Source organism: Podarcis raffonei, chromosome 5 (genome assembly GCF_027172205.1).
Source record: "Podarcis raffonei isolate rPodRaf1 chromosome 5, rPodRaf1.pri, whole genome shotgun sequence".
Lineage (NCBI taxonomy): Eukaryota > Metazoa > Chordata > Lepidosauria > Squamata > Lacertidae > Podarcis > Podarcis raffonei.
The window spans coordinates 19,964,629-19,986,646 of NC_070606.1; positions in this window are offsets into that span (position 1 = coordinate 19,964,629).

Here is a 22,018-nt window from a genome sequence, read left to right on the forward strand (position 1 = left end):
GCTCCCAACATACATAAAAACATAATAAACCATTAAGCATTTTTTTAAAAAAACCTTCCCTATACAGGGCTGCCTTCAGATGTCTTCTAAAGGTGATGATGATTTGTTTATTTATATGCCAGCCATCTGACTGGGTCACCCCAGCCACTCTGGGCAGCTTCCAACAAATTAATGGGTTCCAACATAGCTATTTATCTCCTTGGCTCGGCGGTCACCTAACTCCATACCCTTCAACATTTCTCCGATGAAAATAGGGATGTCCTAAGGAAAAGCGGGACATTTTGGGATCAAATCAGAAACCGGGGCAGCTTCTGTCAGTCGGGACTGTTCTAGGAAAATAGGGACGCTTCGAATTATAGACTTAGAAGGTCTGACCATGTAAGGTAGGTTAGACTGAAAAAGAGTGACCGGCCCAAGGTCACCGAGAGAGCTTCGTAGCGGACTCTTCATTTGGCACTCGAGTCATATCACCACCTTTAGATGTAAGGACTAATAGGTCTAGATCAGTGGTTCCCAACCTTTTTTCGGCCATGCCCCCCTTAAGCATCTAATTCTTATTACAGTGGTACCTCGGGTTGCATATGCTTCAGGTTACAAACGCTTCAGGTTACAGACTCCACTAACCCAGAAATAGTGCTTCAGGTTAAGAACTTTGCTTCAGGATGAGAACAGAAATCGTGCTCCGGCGGCTCAGTGGCAGCGGGAGGCCCCATTAGCTAAAGTGGTGCTTCAGGTTAAGAACAGTTTCAGGTTAAGAACGGACCTCCGGAATGAATTAAGTACTTAACCCAAGGTACCACTGTATTCAAAAAGTGAAACTTTTCACGTGGAGGAAGCCTAAGAGGCCATTAACTGTTAAAACTCATTCTCGAATTGCCCCCCTTAAAAATCAAATTGCCCCCCTGTGAGACATGTGCCCCACACTGGGAAGCACAGGTCTAAATAGACCTTCTACCCATAGCAATTTATTTATTTTTAAATGTATAACAAACAAGACTTAAAGTGTTCCAACAGTTCAAAGAAGAAAACCACAACAAATGAACATGCAAAAACCATACGTTTAATGTGCATTTCTCTCTCCTGTCGCCCCAAGAATTCATGGAATGGTAGTTTGTTAAAGGTGCTGGAATCCATAGCTTTGTGAGGGGCGAACTACAGTTCCCAGGATTCTTTGGGGGCGGTGGGAGGGATGTGCTTTAAATGTATGGCGTGTACACAGCCTTCATTCATGTTAGCCATAGCTGTGGTATTAGTTCTTGAGAGTCCGCTATGCCCCATGAGGGTGGTTTCCCCCCCGCTCATATCAATACATATTTGGGAGTGGGACTGTGGATAGAAAACAAACAGAGAGAGGGAAAAGAGTGCTCCAAGTAGATCATGACAGATGGTTGTAGAAAATGAACCTCTCTTTGGCGCTACAAATGCTCCCTCAGGAGGCTCTTCAATTGCTCTCCCCCTCCCTGCGTTCATTCCCCTCCCCAAGCCAGTTGCCACTTCCTTTCATTTGCCGTGATTTAAATGAGAGCATCATAAAAAAGGGGAAAAGACAAAATTTGTTTTTAATAAGTAAATAGGTAAGTAAACTCCTTGGGTTTGGGGCAGCCGTTTACTATGCAGGGGGGGCGAGAAGGAGTGGGGGGAAGCCAGAATCTATATAGATCTCTCTTTCTCCCCCCCTCCAATTCTGGCAGTCACTCAATGGCACTGCTTGACTGCTATCAAAGATTCAGCGTGGGGGGGGGGGCAGGAGGCAGAGAGAAGTTGCCATTTTGTAGGCAAAAATAACAGATGGTTGCTCATGTTTGCCTCACTCCAGGGGCCTTATAACTGTGTGGAAGGTCCAAGAGAATCTGAATAACTTAAGGGGGGGGGAATGCACACATGCATCATTTATAGTTTAAAAGATCTTTTTTTTATCTTCCCTCCTGCTTTTTTTTTTTAAACAGCTAATGAATTTGATGATGCCCATACATTTCCTGAGACACTTGGAGGACACATTTGTTTTCCAAAGCAAGTTTTAATTAATTTTTCTGCCACTCATCCACAAATTTAGCACTCTTCTGTTGCAAAAACAAGCAGCTTGCCACAGGTGGCGGGGCACTGATGTGACTTTAAAAGCATTTCTCCACACTGCCAGCCTAAATAAACATGTTTCTTTATGGGAAGATTACCCGGAATGCAATTCTCATTCTCCCTCTGTGAAACTGTGTAGCGTGAAAGCAAAAATCAGTGTGTGCGCCAGTATATGGGGTCAGGAAGGCTAAAGTAACTGTGGTTATGTTGCATAATTTTGAATAATGTGTAACACCCAAGCAAGAAAGGAATGTGGACTCTGAGGATGACAACTACATTTTGTGTTTAGCATTCATGTCCTTACAAGCATTCAGCCTGAAGTTTAGGCTACGATAGCGCACAAGAAACATTATTCACGCACTGAACATTTTAGGGTCTAGGTATGACTTTTCTCTGGACACGGGTGGCACTGTGGGTTACACCACAGAGCCTAGGACTTGCCAATCAGAAGGTCGGCGGTTCGAATCCCCGCAACGGGGTGGGCTCCCGTTGCTCAGTCCCAGCTCCTGCCAACCTAGCAGTTCGAAAGCACCTCAAAGTGCAAGTAGATAAATAGGTACTGTTCCGGTGCGAAGGTAAACGGCGTTTCCGTGCGCTGCTCTGGTTCGCCAGAAGCGGCTTAGTCATGCTGGCAACATGACCCGGAAGCTGTACGCTGGCTCCCTCGGCCACTAAAGTGAGATGAGCGTCGCAACACCAGAGTCGTCTGCTACTGGACCTAATTGTCAGGGGTCCCTTTATGACTTTTCTCACAGGTGAGAGAAAGTGAGAGACGGAGAAAGGGAAACCAGAGAGTGGAAAGAGGAAGGAGAGGTTGTCCTTTTCGAGGAAGCTGTGGGTGGGAGAGAGGGTGGTCTTTGCAGGTAGGGCAGATAGGCAAGTATTGTGAACGAACAGATTGCAGTCTTGGGGAGGGAAAGTGAGGCAGGGAGTTGTAACCCTAAGGGGAAACCGAGGTAGGGGAAAGGGATACGTTGTTGTCATGCACTGTTTACTAGGCGTTCTTCTTGATTCGCTTGCACAAAGCTTATGTTGAGGTTAGATTATGCTGAACATTTGCTCTGATTGTTTAAAAGTTATGCAATAATGAACCTCTGTCCTGGTTTGCTCAAACGATGTGCGTATTTCTTCCTGTTAATAATTCACCACTACTTCCCTCAACACAAAAAGACTGCTTTGTTTTTTAAAAGGGAATTTGTTGTGCTAGTGCAACAGAGCACTTTAATCTACTTTAATTGCACAAACTTAAATTACTAGCGTACAGTTGCTTGCCTCCTGTAAAATTCTGACAGTCTGGGGACGGGAGTGGGATCCAGTTCAGGGAGCTATCAGACATAGGAAGTACTCTCACACCAAGTTAGACCATTGGTCCTTAGAGCTCAGAAGTATCTCTTTTGGCTGGCAACAGCTGCCTAGCATCTCAGACCAGGGTCTTTCCCAACGCTACATGGAGATGTGAGGGATTGAACCTGAGATCTTCTGTTGGTGACTTATCACTGAGCTACGCCCCTTCACCAAATGTTTTGGGGTATACATTTTCTCTCCATGCTGCACCTTGAGGCAACAAGGACTACAACGGGGGAACATAAATACCACTACCAGATTGGCAGACCTTTTTGCCATCATTACAGAAAACAGCAGAAGATAAAGAAAGATTCTCAAGAAGAAAAACATTGGCAGGGGCTGTTTCCTTTCCCATCTGATCCCTCACCCTGGGGAAACTGAGTCAGGTGGCGCAAAGGGGCAAATGTGTTTCCCTTCTCAATTTGTCTCCCCCTTTCTTCTTTCCTAAATCTTAATGGGCAGAAACACCTGAATTTATTCTAGATGAGAAAAAGAAGAGGGATCTACTAAGTATTGGAGATGGTCGATTGTGGAATAATGGCTGCTTACCCAGTCACGGGGTGGGTGGTGGTGTGACTCGTTGCGATGGGCTCCCATCCCTAGAGATCAATGCTCTCTAGGGGTCAAGCAGCCAGCTGTTGGGGAAATTCCTAGCCGGCCACTGGGGATTGATGGACTCTCCCACCATTCCGGCCATCCGTCTGGGCTGAGTGGACGAGGCTTGGAGCCTCATATAGGATGGAGCAGCCAGCAGCGGAGGAAGCCGCTCAGGCGCCTGGGGCAAGGCAAGTTGCCCGTAGGGGTACTGCAGGGCTTCCAGAGTCTGCCTGTCTCCTCCCACGCAGCTGCCCTACAGTTGGGGGGAGGCAGCGGTCAGACCGTTTGGGCAGCGCGGAGCCTGCACGCGCCCAAGCCACTGCGTCTCTCCCGGGAGAGACACGTGGCTCAGGTGTGCTGCAGGCCCCGCGGTGAGTGCTGCCCAGCATTTTGTCACCCCCTCAGTGGTGACACCTGGGGTGGCCCACACCCACCACACCCCCTTCCTCCGCCCCTGGGAGCACCATCCTGACTGCATCCAACCCCAAGAACTACAGTGATACCTCTGGTTACATACTTAATTCGTTCCCGAGGTCCATTCTTAACCTGAAACTGTTCTTAACCTGAGGTACCACTTTAGCTAATGGGGCCTTCCGCTGCTGCCGCGCCGCTGCCACACAATTTCTGTTCTCATCCTGAAGCAAAGTTCTTAACCTGAGGTACTATTTCTGGGTTAGTGGAGTCTGTAACCTGAAGCGTATGTAACCTGAAGTGTAGGTAACTTAAGGTACCACTGTATTCTAGTCTAACATCATTCCCACCTCAGAACTGTGCAATAACAGGATACCCCATTACAGGGGTCTAGTTGGAAGTCTCTCTCTCTCTCTTTTTTGATAACAATTTTTTTATTAGTTTTCAATTGCAGTCCAATAATAGCCTCATTATAACAATGTCAAATAATAATACAGTTACTAATACCAATCATTCAGATACCAAATTATATAATTTAGGTGGCCCCCCGCATGCTAGAATTGATTGGTTTGATTATTTTCTTTATTTCTACATTCCAAAATCTTATTAATTTCAATTACATTCCAGTCAAGATAACAATCCCTTAAACAACAACTGCAATATTAACAACTTCCATTCGTATTGACACATTAAATGATTTATGAAACTATAAGTGAGGCACTCAATCTATATCCTTATTCTTCCTGTGTGTGGCAATTATTCTGTCCGTCATGTTTCTTCCTGTCCTTGTAAAATGTTACATCTATCTCTTCCCGGTTGTTGCTGTCCTCCATCATGCCTTAGTCAGAAGTCTCTGTCCAAAAGCCAAGGTGTGCAGAAGATGGGCCATAGAGCTTCCTTCAGCTGCCTGAGAGGGTCATCCGTGTAGACCTGCATCTTGCGGAGGACCCATTAATCTTGGGCCTGACCCTGTCATGCCACAGCCGTCCACCAGGGGTGCTGTGAGGCATACACACCTTGGCCTAAGTCAAGTCCAACCTACATCTGAAACCAATAAAGTTGCGGCCAATTTTTAAATCCCAGAATGTTGTCCTGTCCAGTTATTTCACCTTCACAGGCTGGGCCTTGCTCATCGCGAGAGGGTCCACAATGTCTCCTCTCTTACAGCACAACCTAAAGCTCAGAACGCTGTGTAAGTACTTCAAAGCCATGTTTTTCACCAGGCAAAATACCCACTCTCTCTCTCTGCAGACCCGCAAACATTAAAAAGGAAAGGAAATTATCTAAAACATTTAAGTGAAGAAAACAGGAAGAAGAAGAAATACATGCAGCTATGATGGTGGCCAGCCCCTCCCCTTCCAATTTTATTTATCTCATTTCCATGGTCACTGGAGGCAGCTATGGAAGATAACCAGATGTTCAAGCATCTTTGTCTTTTTTCAGAAATTGCATCTGACGCACCTGCATCTTAGCAACAACAGGCAATGTTTAGAAAACCCATTTGTTAGCGGAAAGAAAGGCAGAGCATTTATATGCACAAACAAATCCAAAAGCTTCATAAAAAGTTCCCCTGGTTTCAGGCCCAGCCGAAGCAAAGCATACAAACTGCACCTTCTATTCAGAGCCCCTCTGGTCCCTTGTTGCCAGAAACAAGCTGTTAGCAAAGGCAGTAAGGAAAAATAATAATCTTTTGATGACACAAGAAGGCATCTGAATAATGTAAATAAGGAACTGGGTGCCAAAGTAGGAAACCGTTCCTTTAAATGAAAGGGGAGCGCAGCGAATGCTTCCCTCTTGCTCCCCAGCCTCCCTCTCTTTCAGATTAATATGAACACCTTTTCCCAATGGTCTTTGAAGCCCTATCACTATAACTACAAATGATCTCCAAGGATGTTCTTCACAGAATCCACAACGGGGAAGCAAGAGCAGTAGTACAGGGGATCTTTAGGAAAGAGGGCAATTTCAGCATTATGAAAATCACGGCGTTATTTCACACAACAACACAACAACACCACAGAGTTGCCTTTTTGAGAAAAGGTTTTCGTGTGAAAGGAAGGACTGCTTGAGCATGGTGAATTGCGTGGCGATACCCGCCCCCTCCCACAGATGGAGTAAATAAAGACACCGGACACCAGAATTAAGGTTAATGGGCGAAAATGGCCACAACTTTATTGATTACAGGTAAGAGCGGTATTGGCTTTTAGGCATTGGCCCTAACAGACTATCCGGTCTAACCGGGAAGGGTTAAGCACCAACAGGGGGAGCCCCCGAGATGCACATCCCTGGGCGCTCCCCAAGGGGTTACCGCTCGGGGGCGCGCTTTAGGCCCTAGCCTCCGTAGGTTTCGGACGAGGCGACACCCCCCGGAGTCCTTTAACGAACTACCCATCAAGCTTTGGGGGAGGTGATGGCGTTCCTCCCCCCCGACTTCATTTGCATAACAATACCCCTGCCAATGCCTAACCGCCAAAACCAAGGAGTTGTGACGTTTTGCTACGAGGTAGGCGAAAAAACCAAGTGGCTTCAAAATACAGCCAATTAGCCAAATGGAAAAACTCCTACCAGGCCCCTTGCGGCGACCAGCCGAAGCCCATAGCAAAGTCCGAATGCAAACCTAGAGGGCGGGTGGGTGGGAAACCGCAGCTGCTGCAAGAAAGAAAAGGGGGCGAGGCAGGGCTGCCCTGACCTTAAGTGCACCTGGTAAGCCCGCCCCCAGCGCCAGCCTATTGGCTGGCGGTGAGGGAGATGAATATTGATGAGCTAGGGGAATCCCTGAGTCCCACGGGGCTGACGCCAGCCCCGCGAGATTGTAGTTGGGGGCGTGAGCCCGCAACCCCACCCCCTCTTTATGTCGGGAGTGTCTTTGTGGTGCATATCAAGTCCATCTCTCTCTCCCACAGCGAAGAGGAAGGTTTGCTGCAGCTGAAGACCTGGAGGCCTCCATTGTTGTCAGGCTGGCAATGAGCATAACAAAGGGCAATTTCTCCATTAAAAAAAGGGGGGGGGAGGAGGAATAATGATCTGTTCACTTTCTATGGTGGGCGGCGTCACAGCGGTGATCTGCCGAATGGCTGGGGTGGATGAAGAAGAAGAGTTTAGATTTGATATCCCACTTTATCACTTCCCAAAGGAGTCTCAAAGCGGCTAACATTCTCCTTTCCCTTCCTCCCCCACAACAAACACTCTGTGAGGTGAGTGGGGCTGAGAGACTTCAAAGAAGTGTGACTAGCCCAAGGTCACCCAGCAGCTGCATGTGGAGGAGCGGGGAATCGAACCCAGTTCACCAGATTACGAGTCCGCCTGCCGGCGACTGACCAATGCCGGAAGGTTTTGGACAGGCTTTCCGCAGGGGGTGAGACCAGCCAGCCAATGAGCGCCAAAAAGCTTTCATTAAAGCCTTCTTCTGTGGCAAGGGAAACTGACACTGGGGCAATTCAGAAGCTGTTTGTTGAAAATGAACAGGGGGCAATAAAGCAAGCTGTTATGCAAAGGAAAGGAGCTTAACTTTAAAGGCCAACTTGCTTTCCCTGTCCACAGTGGGCAAATGGCTGTTATCGTTGCTTTTGATCGCACACACAAAATAACCAGAAATGTAAAAAAACCAAAAAACAAACACCCCTAAGAATTATTTCCAAAACATTGGAATGCAATGCAATGTGCCCTGAGGATGTTGTGTAAAAAGTGGTGACCTTTCACCACTTTTACCATGATGGCAATTGCACAGAAAAGGGCAAACATGGGAGCATTCTCTGCCAAAGTATGCAGTATGGTCTTGTCTGGGGAATGTGTTTATTTCAGCCAGAAGGAAATAGGACTGGACAGCTTAAGCCCCATGTGATTGGCCAGATCTGTACTTTCTGATATGAATAAGGCCTTGTGGGAAGAGTTGCGTCATGATGTCCACCTGTGGGCTTTTAATTGAAGGGTGGGCACCCAGGAAGGTCACAGAGTACAGACAACCCATGAAATGACTTGTAGAATGAAGGCAAGGATGCTCAAAAAGAGCCCTTAAAGGTAAAGTAAGCACAGACACAGAGGTCCAACTCTGAGGGCCTTCTGGCGGTTCCCTCACTGCGAGAAGTGAGGTTACAGGGAACCAGGCAGAGGACCATCTTGGTGGTGGCGCCCGCCCTGTGGAACACCCTTCCACCGGATGTCAAGGAAGTAAACAACTATCTGACTTTGAGAAGACATCTGAAGGCAACCCTGTTTAGGCAAGTTTTTAATATTTGATTTTTATCGCGTTTTTAATATTCTGTTGGGAGCTGCCCAGAGTGGCTGGGGAAACCCAACCAGATAGGCAGGGAATAAATAATAAATTATTATCATTATCATCATCATTATTATTATTAAGCATGAAGAAACCCCTGTAACCAATCCATGAGAATTTCACTTGAATTTTCTCTTCCCATTTTTAATTTTTCAATGCAATTTCTTTTCTCATTAATTGATGGAGAATGCTGTGAGTTTTTTTGCCAGGATTGAGGGCAGGGGGAGAGAATGCAGGAGAAATTTTCAGCGCAGCACTGATAAATACTAAGAGGCCTGCAGTCTGTTTTTTGTCATCTGTGAAAAAACTGAGGTTTGTGGTTTGTCTGGGGAAGAGTGCGGTTTAACAGACTTCCTTAGAAATCCCAATTCCTCGTTTGCCTGGGGTGTTGCTCTTCTAGCCTGGGGCATTAGACTCGAACTGCTGATGGTTTTGCCGTTAGAGTTGAGGGATGAAGACAGCATGCCCTCCAACATTTCTCTGGTGAAAATTCCATGATTGGGAATGTATTAGAAATTTCCCCTTAGGAATCAGGGGAAACAGTCCATTTGTCATGCAAACACTTGCCTAACAAATGATTTCCCGAGAACGCATTGTGTTCAGAGATTGAGACCTGCGTGTGGTATAACCTCCCCACAAAGGAATCCAAATGAATGCTCAACAAAGAGCAGCAGACATCACATCACCTCCCTGAAAGCTTTGTGCAAACAAAACAGGATGAATGGTCAATAATCAGGTCATCTGGAAGTGACTTGGGTACCAGGCAACACACACCAGCTTCTGGACAGAGAGTCAATAACAGGGAGAAGTTGAGTTCTGCAGAAATGTCTACTCAATGGAGTTTTGCTCTGCTCTCGTCCCTGTGAATTGTGTGATATTTAATGCCATGAGCATTAGCCAGACACAAACTGGAAGATCAAATAGCATCAGCAGGCCTCTGATGTCATGCTTCGCGGAGCAGCTAACAATTGCCCTGGCGCCTTAGTGTTTCACTACATTTGCTATGTGATAATGTGCTAGCGGTGGCAAGTCAGTCCACTTCTTTGAAATGTCAGAGTCTTGCTCAGGTTCTAGGGCAAAACAATAGGAGTGTTTGAGATTAGTCCAGCTGCAAGAAAACACATGGGAATATTAAATGAGACAGACAGAAAGAGACTATAGGCTTGATATTGACTTCCTTCATCTGCTCCCCAGTTTTCCCTTTGCCATTCCCAAAATACTAGCAGAATCGCCTCCCACACCATCCCTTTCCACACAGTCTGGAAGCACATACAAAGATTGCATAGGAGCTGATTGAGCTTGATGTTCCCACCCCTGGCCTTCACACAGTCACTGCTTCTTTGGGAACTGAGCCTACCGAGTTGTATGTGCCTAATGGGGGAACCTGCAGTTTGAGGAGTCAGAGATTGTGTGTATAGAGTCTGCACTCCCATCTCAACTAGTGATGGATAGAATCCCCCTAGGCTGGCTTGGAACTGGTCTGTAAAACCCAAATTGTTTCCTCTTAGATTCTGGGGGTATTTTGGACTCTGTTGCCCCCCAGCGATGTTATTCAGAGCAGAACAGAGTCCGAGAGGAACACAGGAAGTTGCCTTATAATATTTGGTCTGATTATTTGGTCTAGGTGCTGGGAATAATTTTGGTTGGCCAAAACTGTATCTCCCCCCACTTCCTTGTGCCAACTTTGACAGGTGGGGTGGGACCACCCACAGAACAATCCTCTGATGCCATAATGCCATAATGATGTCAGGTGATCGACACCTGTCAACTTGCACTTGCTCCCCAAACACCTGACAATCAGCTGCTTGTTGCGCCTTTGGGAAGTGGTGTTGTGTAAGGGGCTTTGCATTTTGTGGATTTTGTGCAGCACTTCCCAAACGCCCAACAGCCAGCTGGCCAGAGGTTCCTCCTTACCCATGATTTGGGCTATCTAGCTCAGTATCGTCTACAAGGATTGCCAGTGGTTCCCGATAGAATTTCAGATGGAGCAATCCCAGCCCTACCTGAAGATTCCTGGGGTTAGTCCAGAACCTTCTGCATGCCAAGAGATGCTTCACCGCTGAGCTACAACCCTTCTCCTAAAGGTCCCCAAACTCATCCATATGTGTCCTCCTTTGTAGTGCACAGTGTTCTTTGGAGACAGTCCTCTGTTTGGAGAGATCCTCTGCTTGAAGTGCTGTCCTGTCCAAGTCTGGTCTGAAGATGATGAACCACTAGGAGGGACAGCAGCCACCCTGATGTTGTTGACCAGCAACTAGATCCCAGACAGCAGACTGAATAGGCACACAGGTCACCTGCTCACAGTCTATCCCACTGTGGTGAGGTGTATTGAATTTCTTTTTCTTCTTTCTTTTCTTTTCTTTTTCTGCCAGAACACACCAATTGGTCTGATCTTTCTCTTCGTTCTTCTTTATCAACTTTCGGTCTCTTTCCACTTGCATAAATTTGGCTAGTATTGTTTACATCTGAACTATGTCTTCAGGTTGGGGGAAAGGGTATATTTGTATCCCCCCCCAATTAAAAAATAAAAACTGTATTGGATTTCTGTTCTCTCCCCCCCCCCCAATTTAGCCCTATATTAAAAAACTGGTACGTGCAAATTTTATGCAAATCCGTGCCCTCTAGTCTTCTTTTTTGGCACTATAGAAGTGGCCACCATAGTTTTCCCTGCTTCTGGAAAAGGGCAAACAGTGAGGCAAAGTGAGCCTCCAGGATTCATCAAGTGAGCATCAAGCATTTTGTGACATTGGGGCAACTGCTGAAAAGGCCCTGCTCTGAATGGAGGCTAATCTTGTGTCCACAAAATTGATAACCCGAACAGAACCTTATTAATGGAGCTTAATTTACTTGTGTTGTATGCTGAGGAAGGCTTGCATTTTTAGTTACCTGGACTCATGATCTCCCAAACATCTGTTGCCTTTGGAGAATTAAGGAGAATTTGGGCTTGTTTTTGTTTTTTTTCAGTTATCACCTTATCTTATGAAGTGCCACACAATTGCCTCATTACTTCAGTGGGAAACAAGTGAAACTACCACTGTCTATGATGCAAATAGCTTTGGCTAAGCTTGATAAAAATCTTTCTCGATTTATTAAGTTTAAGTTAAAATCTTCTAATTAAGCTTAAGTCAAAGATCTCTTGTTTATAGTTAAGTCATGTCATCCTCCTAATTGCTGACTGATAATATAACCTCTGAAGTATTGTAATCTTATAATTGCTAATAAAGGCTTTTAACTATTAATCTCATATTTCAGTTGCTAATTTTTACTTCTATATTGTAATCTCATTATATGTTTGTGTTTCTTGATTCATTATAGTCCCATTTTCATTTATGGGAGTTGGCTACTTGCTGTATTAAGCAAATTTCTTTAATTTTCTAATTATTATTTTGGTAAGCAGTAATTGTATATTTCTTTGAATGTGGGGGTCAGTCTGGATGATATCTATGGGATCCTTCCAGGCCTACAATTCTATATCTAGTAAGGTTTAGAATCTAGTAGAAGAGGCCGCTGAACTAGTCAGACCAGTTTCTATGAAAGATAATGTCCTTAACCACTGAGTACCTCCATTTACATGTCCAAAGTAGTTGCCCAGTTGTCCTCGAGACAAATGGAGGTGACCCTCGCCGACAGTTAGAAGCGACATCCCCATGTAAGGTAGAAGAAGAACAGCCAGGGTTTGTGTGTGTGTTTTGGCTAATTCTGTAAGCTAGAGACATGGAAACCTGTCTTGCTCTCTGCTGGACCCAAAGCTCTGGCTTGGGGGGGGGGTCTTCCTGGAACCTAATGGGGATGGAAGATTTGCTGGCGTGTGAATGCTGTGGGCCCCTCCACCAGGTGAGCCCTATGCTCAGGTTATATACATGTGCAAATAAAACCATATATCCTATGGGCACCATAGTCTCCATTGACATTCATTCCAAAGAAAGAGAACTGTAGGTAAGCGCTGGCATCTCTGGAGCCTCTTGCCACTTGAAAATTGGGGTGTGCACTGCAATATTCTATTCTCATCTTACTTGCATGTTTTCGTAGCAAATCACTTTTATTTGATTTTACAAATATGAATTAATAACCATACCAAATACGCATCCATATAAAGAGATTGCTCTGAATCTTGGGACTTCCTCCGATCCCCTCCATGGCTGTCAGCATTTTCAACTGCATATTATTTCGTAATCTATATTTTATATTGTCCATAGTATTTGTTACATTACAAGTGAGATTAAAATCCTGCTAATGTTTTCATCTGCTTACAAGAGTCTCCTAAGTAAATTATAAACTTTCCCCATTCTTTCTTGAATCTCTTGTCTTCTTGGTCTCTGAGTTTTCCGGTCAGTTTTGCCATTTCAGCATAGTCTAACAGCTTAGTTTGCCATTCCTCTCTGGTAGGGACCCTTCTTTCCATCTCTGGACTAGTAGCTTGCATATTTTCAATAGCCAAATTACTTACTTGCATATTTTCAATAGCCAAATTTTTAATGTCAAATTTCCACACGGTGGCAATTTAATTATTTATCCAAATATCTAAATATGCTTATAAGTAGATGGTGGAACAGAGGTATGGATGAATACTATTTGGGGGTCCAATTTTCCATTTAGATTTTCCAGGAATTGGGACAGACTTACCTTATTTTGGGAGTGGCAGCAATGGAATGACATGGAAGGTTCTTTCTTGTTCTGATTTAATAGCAGAGACAGAATGTCCATATCCACCTCAGAAGTATTGCATTTCAGTGGAATTAGTTAACATATTCACTCACCAAGGGCTTGTTCACACATGCGTGTACACCTGGTATGTATGTGTGCACAGCAATATGACGCCTTATATCTAGTTGGACTACACTTCCCATCAGCCTTAGCCAGCATGATCAATGAGGAGGGATGATGGGAGCTGTAGTCCAGAATCATCTAGAAGTCCACAGTTTCCCCACCCTTCAGTGTACATTATTTGATCACTTCAGCACTGTGGCAACTTACATACGTGTGGAAGCATCACAGGCATATCACCATGGACAGAAGATTAAAAGAACTGATTCACAGCTGGGAGTCATTTGGAAAAATAAGGTAATGCACATTCACGAGCGAACCAGCTCTTAATTTTGGCTGGAAGAGGCCATTTCCCCTATACTTTTGGTCCGATGCTGTGGGAGACAATGCAGATGTGGGAAACTGCAGTGTCTTGGGCCAGCAAAACAGCTGTGAATGTGTTGATTCCCTTCTATCTAGCCTTATGGAGAAAAGCCCCATATGGAAAGAGCTGTTGTTGCACAGGGACCGCATAGGCTTTCATTGGGGTCTTGACTGCAGACAAGCACAAGGTTTATCTGACACCCGCAGTTGTTTTCTTACATAGTAAAACGTCCAGAGCTTGGGGTACAAGAAAACAGCATTGAAACAGACCCAAATCCAGATCTCTCTCTCTCTTTTTGTAGCTGCTTTTGTTTAGATTTGTCACTCAAACACACAATGGAATTCCCAGGGGTTCCTTAGATCAGGATCTCCTCCATATGTCTGACCGGCTGCGTGAGCCAGATTTGTAGGGCGGAGGCTGTGCTCATGACTGTGAGCCCAGATGGAGAGCCGAGAGATGGTAGCTACTGCTAGCAGTCACTGAAAGTGCAGAAAGACAGAGGGAGAGAGAGAAATGGGACCTTTCAGATGGATCTTCAAGGCAGCTCCCAACAATAAGTGCTTGGAAACTTTGGCTCCTGTTATCCCAAGGGAAGGAACACCAACCTTTCTAGATTTTGATCTGCGGGTTGGGGATAAACAGTGCACTAACTAGACTGAAAGTCAAATCTGATGTGATACTGACAGGAACAAGAGGGTTAAAGTGCAATGATATCTAAAGTTGAAATTCACTGGAAATCACAGGGGGGGAGAGTTCTGCTGCACTCAGGTCCTGCTTATGGTCTTCTCATAGGTAAAAGGTAAAGGTAAAGGACCTCTGGACAGTTAAGTCCAGTCAAAGGCGACTATGGGGTTGTGGCGCTTGTCTTGCTTTCAGGCTGAGGGAGCCGGTGTTTGTCCACAGACAGCTTTCCAGGTCATGTGGTCAGCATGATTAAACCACTTATGGCGCAACGGAACACCATGACGGAAACCAGAGCGCATGAAACTGCCATTTACCTTCCCGTCGCAGCAATGCCTATTTATCTACTTGCACTGGCATGCTTTCGAACTGCTAGGTTGGCAGGAGCTGGGACAGAGCAACAGGAGCTCTGATCGGCAAGCCCAAGAGGCTCAGTGGTTTTGACCACGTCGCCACCTGCTTCTAACTTCTCATAGACATCTGGTTGGCCACTGGGAGAACACGATGTTGGACTAGATGGGGCCTTGGTGTGCTACTGTGGGGCTCTTATGTATTTATTTATTTATTTGTGTGTGTGTGTGTGTGTGTGTGTGTGAGAGAGAGAGAGAGAGAGAGAGAGAGAGAGAGAGAGAGAGTTTAGGTATGTGAGAGAGAAAGAGATTGTGTTACATAACTGATCCAGGAAGTTCTGAGCATTGCAGGGCAGGGGAGGGGAAGGTCATGGAATAGAGTCACTTAAGACAGCAGAAGACTTTTGGCAGTGTAGGATGATAGAGCAGAGGGAGGTCACTGATAGAATCATGTGTGTGTGTGTAAATTTTATTCAGTTTTGAAAACTTACATACATCAGCTCCCAATTCAATATACGTTCCTCTTACAAAATGAGGAAGGTTCACTCCCAACCCAGATTCTGTTGCATTATATGTCAAAATATATCTAATACAAATTTCCACTACAGTGGTACCTTGGGTTACATATGCTTCAGGTTACAGTCTCCGCTAACCCAGAAATAGTACCTCGGGTTAAGAACTTTGCTTCAGGATGAGAACAGAAATCGTGCAGCAGCGGCGCAGCGGCAGCAGGAGGCCCCATTAGCTAAAGTAGTGCTTCAGGTTAAGAACAGACCTCCAGAACGAATTAAGTACTTAACCCAAGGTACCACTGTATTACATTTATTACACTGAGGTCCAGTGCTGAGGGCCTTCTAGCTGTTCCCTCACTGCAAGAAGTGCAGTTACAGGGAACCAGGTAGAGGGCCTTCTGGGTACTGGCGCCTGCCCTGTGGAACGCCCTCCCATCAGATGTCAAAGAAATTAACAACTATCTGATGTTTAGAAGACATCTGATGGCAGCCCTGTTTAGGGCTGGGGAAACCCAGCCAGATGGGCAGGGTACAAATAATAAATTATTATTATATAGTATTGTATCATTTTCAATCCGTTGCTCATAATTCAAATCCTGCTTTGTGATTTCATTTGACTATGGTTCTTTCTTAAATATTCCAAAAAGGGTCTCCGTTCTTCAATAAAAAGTTGCAGATAGAATTATAGACTCATAGAATTGCAGAGTTGGAAGGGGCCCCATGGGTCATTTAGTCTGACCCCCTTCAATGCAGGAATCTCAGCTAAAGCATCCATGACAGATGGCCATCCAACCTCTGCTTTAAAACCTCCAAGGAAGGAGAGTCCACACTTTCCGAGGGAGGCCATTCCACTGTTGAACAGCTCTTTTTGACAAAAAGTTCTTAGTCGGAGATAGTTCCATCAGCGAAACTTGCATGGGGGAAATTCCTGATGGATTAGGCCCCACAGTAGTCAAGAAATCTGAACAAATCAGTGTATGCCAGGGGTTGTCAACCTGGTCCCTACTGCCCACTAGTGGCCATTTCAGGATTCTAGGTGGGCGGTAGGGGGCTCTACGGCACAAGCTGAATCCTCCTTCCATCGAGCACTGGTGGGCGGTAAGGAAATTTTACCATTGAGAAAGATGCATTAGTGGGTGGTAGGTATAAAAAGGTTGAGTACCCCGGTGTATGCTAAGGAAATCTGTTTATTTTGGTGGCAGGATACTCTGCCCAGTGGATTCCATGGGGTTCGTATTTAACAGGCAGCTCAAAGAGTTTCATTCATTGGCAATGATGTGCGGAAGACACATCACTTTTAGAGAAAGGAGCTGTGTCACGGCAGTGAAAAAACACACACCTGAAGCTGCTTAATGATTAAATTCCCTCCTGCTGTCCCTAGTTTTCTCTCCCTGCAGTGCCCACCCTGTTCTGGCTTTCCCTTCTGCATTGCACAGGTTCATTCTTCAGCCAGAGGCTAAGAACCCATGTCGATAATACACCACGTAGCTGCAAGAGGTGGGAGCAATCGGAGCGCTCCAGCTCAAAAGAACAGCATCTGTATTGTACAGACAGGATCCTACATCTCCTGGCCTTCGTTCCGTGTTATTTGCATCAAGTCCCCGGCATGAATCAGTTCACTGCGGCAGCCGACTGGCCGATGTGACTTGCATTCTTAACAGGTCCCCGGTACGTGGTCCCTGGATGGATGGAGGACTGCGATGTGACTGGCATATCAAAGCAGCCTGACATGGCGACGGTCGTGGGCAAGGAGAGGCAAGCTCGCTCAGCCCTGAGGAGGAACTGGGCGTTCCTTGAGATCACAATAACCCTTGTCAGAGCCCTGGTCAGTCAAAGGGGATTTCAGTCTGCCCACCGACAGACACCAGCAGCAGACACTGTCTGGGAGGGCAAAAGCTCCAGGAAGGCTCTGTGGATAAGGAAGTCAGGGAGAGCTGCAGAATTGCAAATCCAAATGCTTTAATCTCCCCTTGAATTAGGTTTTGTGAATATAATCCTTCACTGTTTTTCATTCTACTTCTTTCAGGAACATTTTTGATCTTCTCCTTTGAGGAAATACTCCAACTTTCCCATTACGAAGAACGCAGGGCTGCTGCTAAAAATTTTGGGTCAAGCTTTCCCTTGCTCTCTCTTGGACGTCCTCTTCAATTTGTCCTGAGCTATTACAACCAGTGCTCCCCCCCCCGGCAGTATGCAATGTTATGAGGGGACTTTTTGGGTAGGGGAAGGAGGCGGGAGGGCTCTTGGACCCCATTAGAGCATCACGCCTCCTTCCCCAAGCCCAGGGAGTGTTTGCCCTGCTTAGGGAAGGAGGTGTGATGCTCTGAACGGATCCTGGGGCCCTGCTGCCTCCTTCCCAAAGTCAAGCGAGGGAGGCCTCCCTCTTCACCTGGACTGTGAGGCAACAGGCACAGCCAGGCTGTTCCTGAAGAGCCGAATGCCGCTCTCTGCCTCCACCTGGGATGCCTGCTGGTCCAGCATCACCAAGCTTTTCCCTGAGGACTCACAGCTCCAGGCTTCCAAGGAACCCCAGAGTTCCTTGGGGCATTGTTTGAAAACCACCCACGGGTGCCATTTGGTGCGCACACAGCCCTGGCATTTTTGATGACCTGTCACGGTTGGGGTGGATGTCGTTTCGGATTTGGGGGTGCAGGAGAGAGAAAAACTCAATAGGGCAAAGAGATGCTGAGGAAGAAATGCTAAGGAAATAAATGGCTCTGAACATGCCGGCTGTAAGAAAGAGAGCAGCTTTTCAAATATGCAAGCCATGCGCAGGCTGGCAGATAAATAGCTTCTGTGCTCAAAAGAGCCTCTGGCTCTGCCCCTCCTTGTACAATAGAATGCCACACTCGCTGCCGTCACCCTGGAGAGCCAGTCTGGAGGAGATACTGCTTCCTTTCCGCACCGAACCTCCCAATCAGCCATTTTAAATGGGAAGTCTGATCTTTGCTGAATGCGGGAGGAGAGGATGATCTGAAAGACTTACATTTATAAAGACCACTTGAAGGAGCTCTCTGAGCCACAGGCTTATCGTTGACAAGCAGCACTTACGCTCACCGTGCGAGGGAGGGGCGGCGGGGAGGAAAGATGTGGGAGAAGCGATAAGTGAAACAATGGGGGAATTTCAGGGACGCAAGCAGATGGGTGGGTGGGTGAAACAGGCCCCCCCCCAGCTTCCTGACACTCGTTTCTGAAAACGGTTGTGCCAAAATGTCTGTTGTGTAACAAAACTCTCACGGCTGGCAGAGGGAACCGGCACAGCCCTCACGGTGCATTATTTATCTCACCAGAAACCACTTACCATTTATCTCCAGGGCTGCCAGGTTGCAACCCAGAGATTACCACTGCAAACTGCTGCTGTAGGGAGATGAGTCAGAAGTGGCTTCTCTTGTCTCTCCCCCCCTCCCGCCCCCGTGCAATCCAGTCCTTTCAGCCACCCCCCCCAATTTCTTCTGAAAAGCAGGATTCCAGGTGTGCTGCACATCATGGAGATGATAACGATCCCAGCCGGAGTCGGGGAAAGGGAAGAAATGGGTGAGAGAATTATCTGGGAATTAGAGACTACTGGACTGGTCTTCCAGGTCAGGGGGTACAATTTTCAGCTATGCTTGGCCTCTCTATCTTTTCCTTTAGAAAATAACTAGTGTAGAGGTAACCAATGTGATGGCCACGGGTAACAGTGTGCCCTTGGTACTTCCCACGGTACCCATGAAAAGGCGTGATAAGTACACCCATAAAAATCCACAATACACAAAAGGCAGTTCCTGCTCAGTCCCTCCTACATTAAGGGATAGAAGGAGCTGTCAGTTTTGGTTCTCCCAGTTTCTTCTTTTTCCAACCTTAAATTCAGTTCTCCACATTTCTGCAGAAAAGAAATTCTTGTAAAAACTCATCAGCATTTTAGTGCGAATTTCTCTATATTAGGGAACTGCTGGGGAAGAGCAGGTACTGCAGATACAGCAGCAGCAATAACAAAAATTAATGATTATTAATAATTTTAATAATATTTTTTGTATGCGGTTTTTGACTAATGTACACATTTCGGCAAGCTGTTTTGTAAGGCTCCCCAAACAGGCATTTTGATTCTTTGTTTATTTCCAGAGTTGAATCATTACTTTTGTGGGAGCAGGATTGTCGCTTTCCCATGGTCCTTTTGGGCCTCCTGAAAGAGTTGATTGGCTCATCCTTGGGAGTCCCATGGAGCTGAAAAGGTTTCAAAACTCCATAGCCTTCAGTGGCAGCTTGGGCAATGGCCTGACTGATTTCGCAATGGTACAGGCCTCCCTGAAGCAACTGCAGGCAACTAGAGCACATGGGATTCAGCTCATGCTAAATCTCATCTGTCGTAACACCGGGTGTCCACACACCCCCTCCAAATATATGACAAGGCCATAGTAAACTTGCCACCAGCTTGGCATCTTTGAAATAGGTTCTTGAGGTTTCCTTTCAGGTGGTGAAGTGTTTCGTCAATCTCCATGGAGCCACTTTGTTTTGGATGGTTTGGTGAGTGGCTTTTGCTTATTTTCAAGGCCTGACATCTTGCCACCTGGCCTTCAGAAGAACTTCCCCCCACCCAACCACTCCATAACAAACTGGCTAAAAAAACGCACACCTGGGAGCGAGCAGATGTGCATTTAGTTTATTCAATGCTTGTGATTCATTTCACTCACTTATTGGGCAGTAATCCAATTTGCATGGTGGTCATTCTAATTAAATTCAATTAGCAAAAAAACCAAAACAAAAAAACACCCTTTGGATTTAAGAGGTTGTGTCAAGGGCTTTTGGCATTCACTCAAGCTCCAAAATGTCGGGCAATTACTGCTGCCCTTATCAGACGTGTTATTTAGACAGTATCAGTATGGTATGGTGTGCTATCTTCCGGCTAGTTCCAACTTCACCACTGCTTTGGTGCTGGATGGCTGTCCATTCTGAGTGGTGGATCTATGTCCCAGATTAGTTTGTTCACTAGAACAGCCTCATGGAGTTGATTCAACTGAAACTTTCAGTTACAAGCACCCTGCTCAGTGGCATAGCATGGGTTGCCAGGGCCCAGGGCTGTGTGGAGGGGTGGGAGGGAAGGAGTATGCAGGCACATTCAACTGCTTAACAGAGTCCGTATCACCCAGGAGATTGCATCCACAGATATAAGAAAATAAGAGTTGTTCCATTGACTGAAGAAGTCACTTCCTGGTTTGCACGGTGTTATAACAAAAACTGTTCCTTTTTCCTTATGGGGTATTCCAGAGTGTGTATAGAGTCCTTAAGTGGGTTCCCTATCAGTAGGAGAAAATAACAGAGGCCAACCAGAGTATATTGAGAAGCAAACAGGCTAGTAAGCCAAATCTTTATTAAAGGAACCATTGCAATAGGGTCCCCACTCACAACACACAGGAGGAAGGAGAACCCTGAACAATGGTGTGCAAGACCTTACATAGACTTTTGAAATTGCCCACCCTGTAGCCCAAGACCACCCCCCAAACATCATACAGACATCACAGAAGGAGGCGGTCTACAGCAGAAATCCTGTTTGCCAGGATACCTGATAATGGTCACTAATTGCATTACTTTGGCAGTCTGGCCATTCCTTTGTGATGGTTAATACTTTAGTTCCTAAATCCAGGTCACAGGCTCACCCTATTGATATACAAATATGCCCTTAAGACAATATTTGTAAGCAAAAAGACAATGGGAAGGCTTTGCCCATTTGCCTCTTACTGCAGAGGAATATTTGAGGTCAATGGGAGAGTCAAAATGCCTTCAGGATTGCTCTCCCATACTATTTCATATACATGGTTCATATATTTAGATATGTGTGCCTTTATGAGTATTTATTCTATATTTGAGACCTTAAAATTCTTATAACGGAGAAGCTGTTTTCAACAGAGCCCTGCGACGGAAGCATGCAGCTGTATTGAGACAGCACTGGGTGTTGAAATTTTGCGCCCCTAACAATTTTTGCACATGGGGCAAACTTCCCGTGGGCCCCACGCTACGCCATTGACCTAGCTGGCCTTCTACCTCTGCGTATACTTGTGAGATTCTAGAAGCATTTGAATAGTCGATGTCAGAAACAGAATGGTGGTCAAGATGGAATGTTAATTCAATCCATCAGGGCAATTGTCAATGTAAGTGTAATATAACTCTGAAAGATGCATGCAGTTAAAAAACAAACATACATACATACATGCCCTTCCTGTCCACATCTTCTGTTCATGTTTCAAGTAACACATTTCTCATTGTATTTGTTCATTTGGACACAGAACCCCCCCCAATCCCCCCCAACAGGACCAGAGTCACTGCCATTTCTAGAAATACACTTTTGTAACGGGTTGTGGTACACATGTTGCTTTCCTTGAATTGTTTAAGTTACTATTTTTGTTTTGTTTCCCTCCACCCCACTGATGGACCCTGGGGTAGCTGAAATTCCAGCATGCTGGCTTTCCCGTTTTCTGTGTAGTGTACTGGATGAAAAATGTGGTGCCTTCATCCTAAAATGCTAATTTACAGTAGAGCAGGGAAGGGGAGGGAGAAAAAAGACAGGAATATCTATCGGGGTTATTTGGAAGAAAATCATATTCGGATGGAGAGAAGGTGGTTTTAATTTCTGTATCTATGACTGGTTCTGAGTCGCACCTATAAAAATCAATCTGTT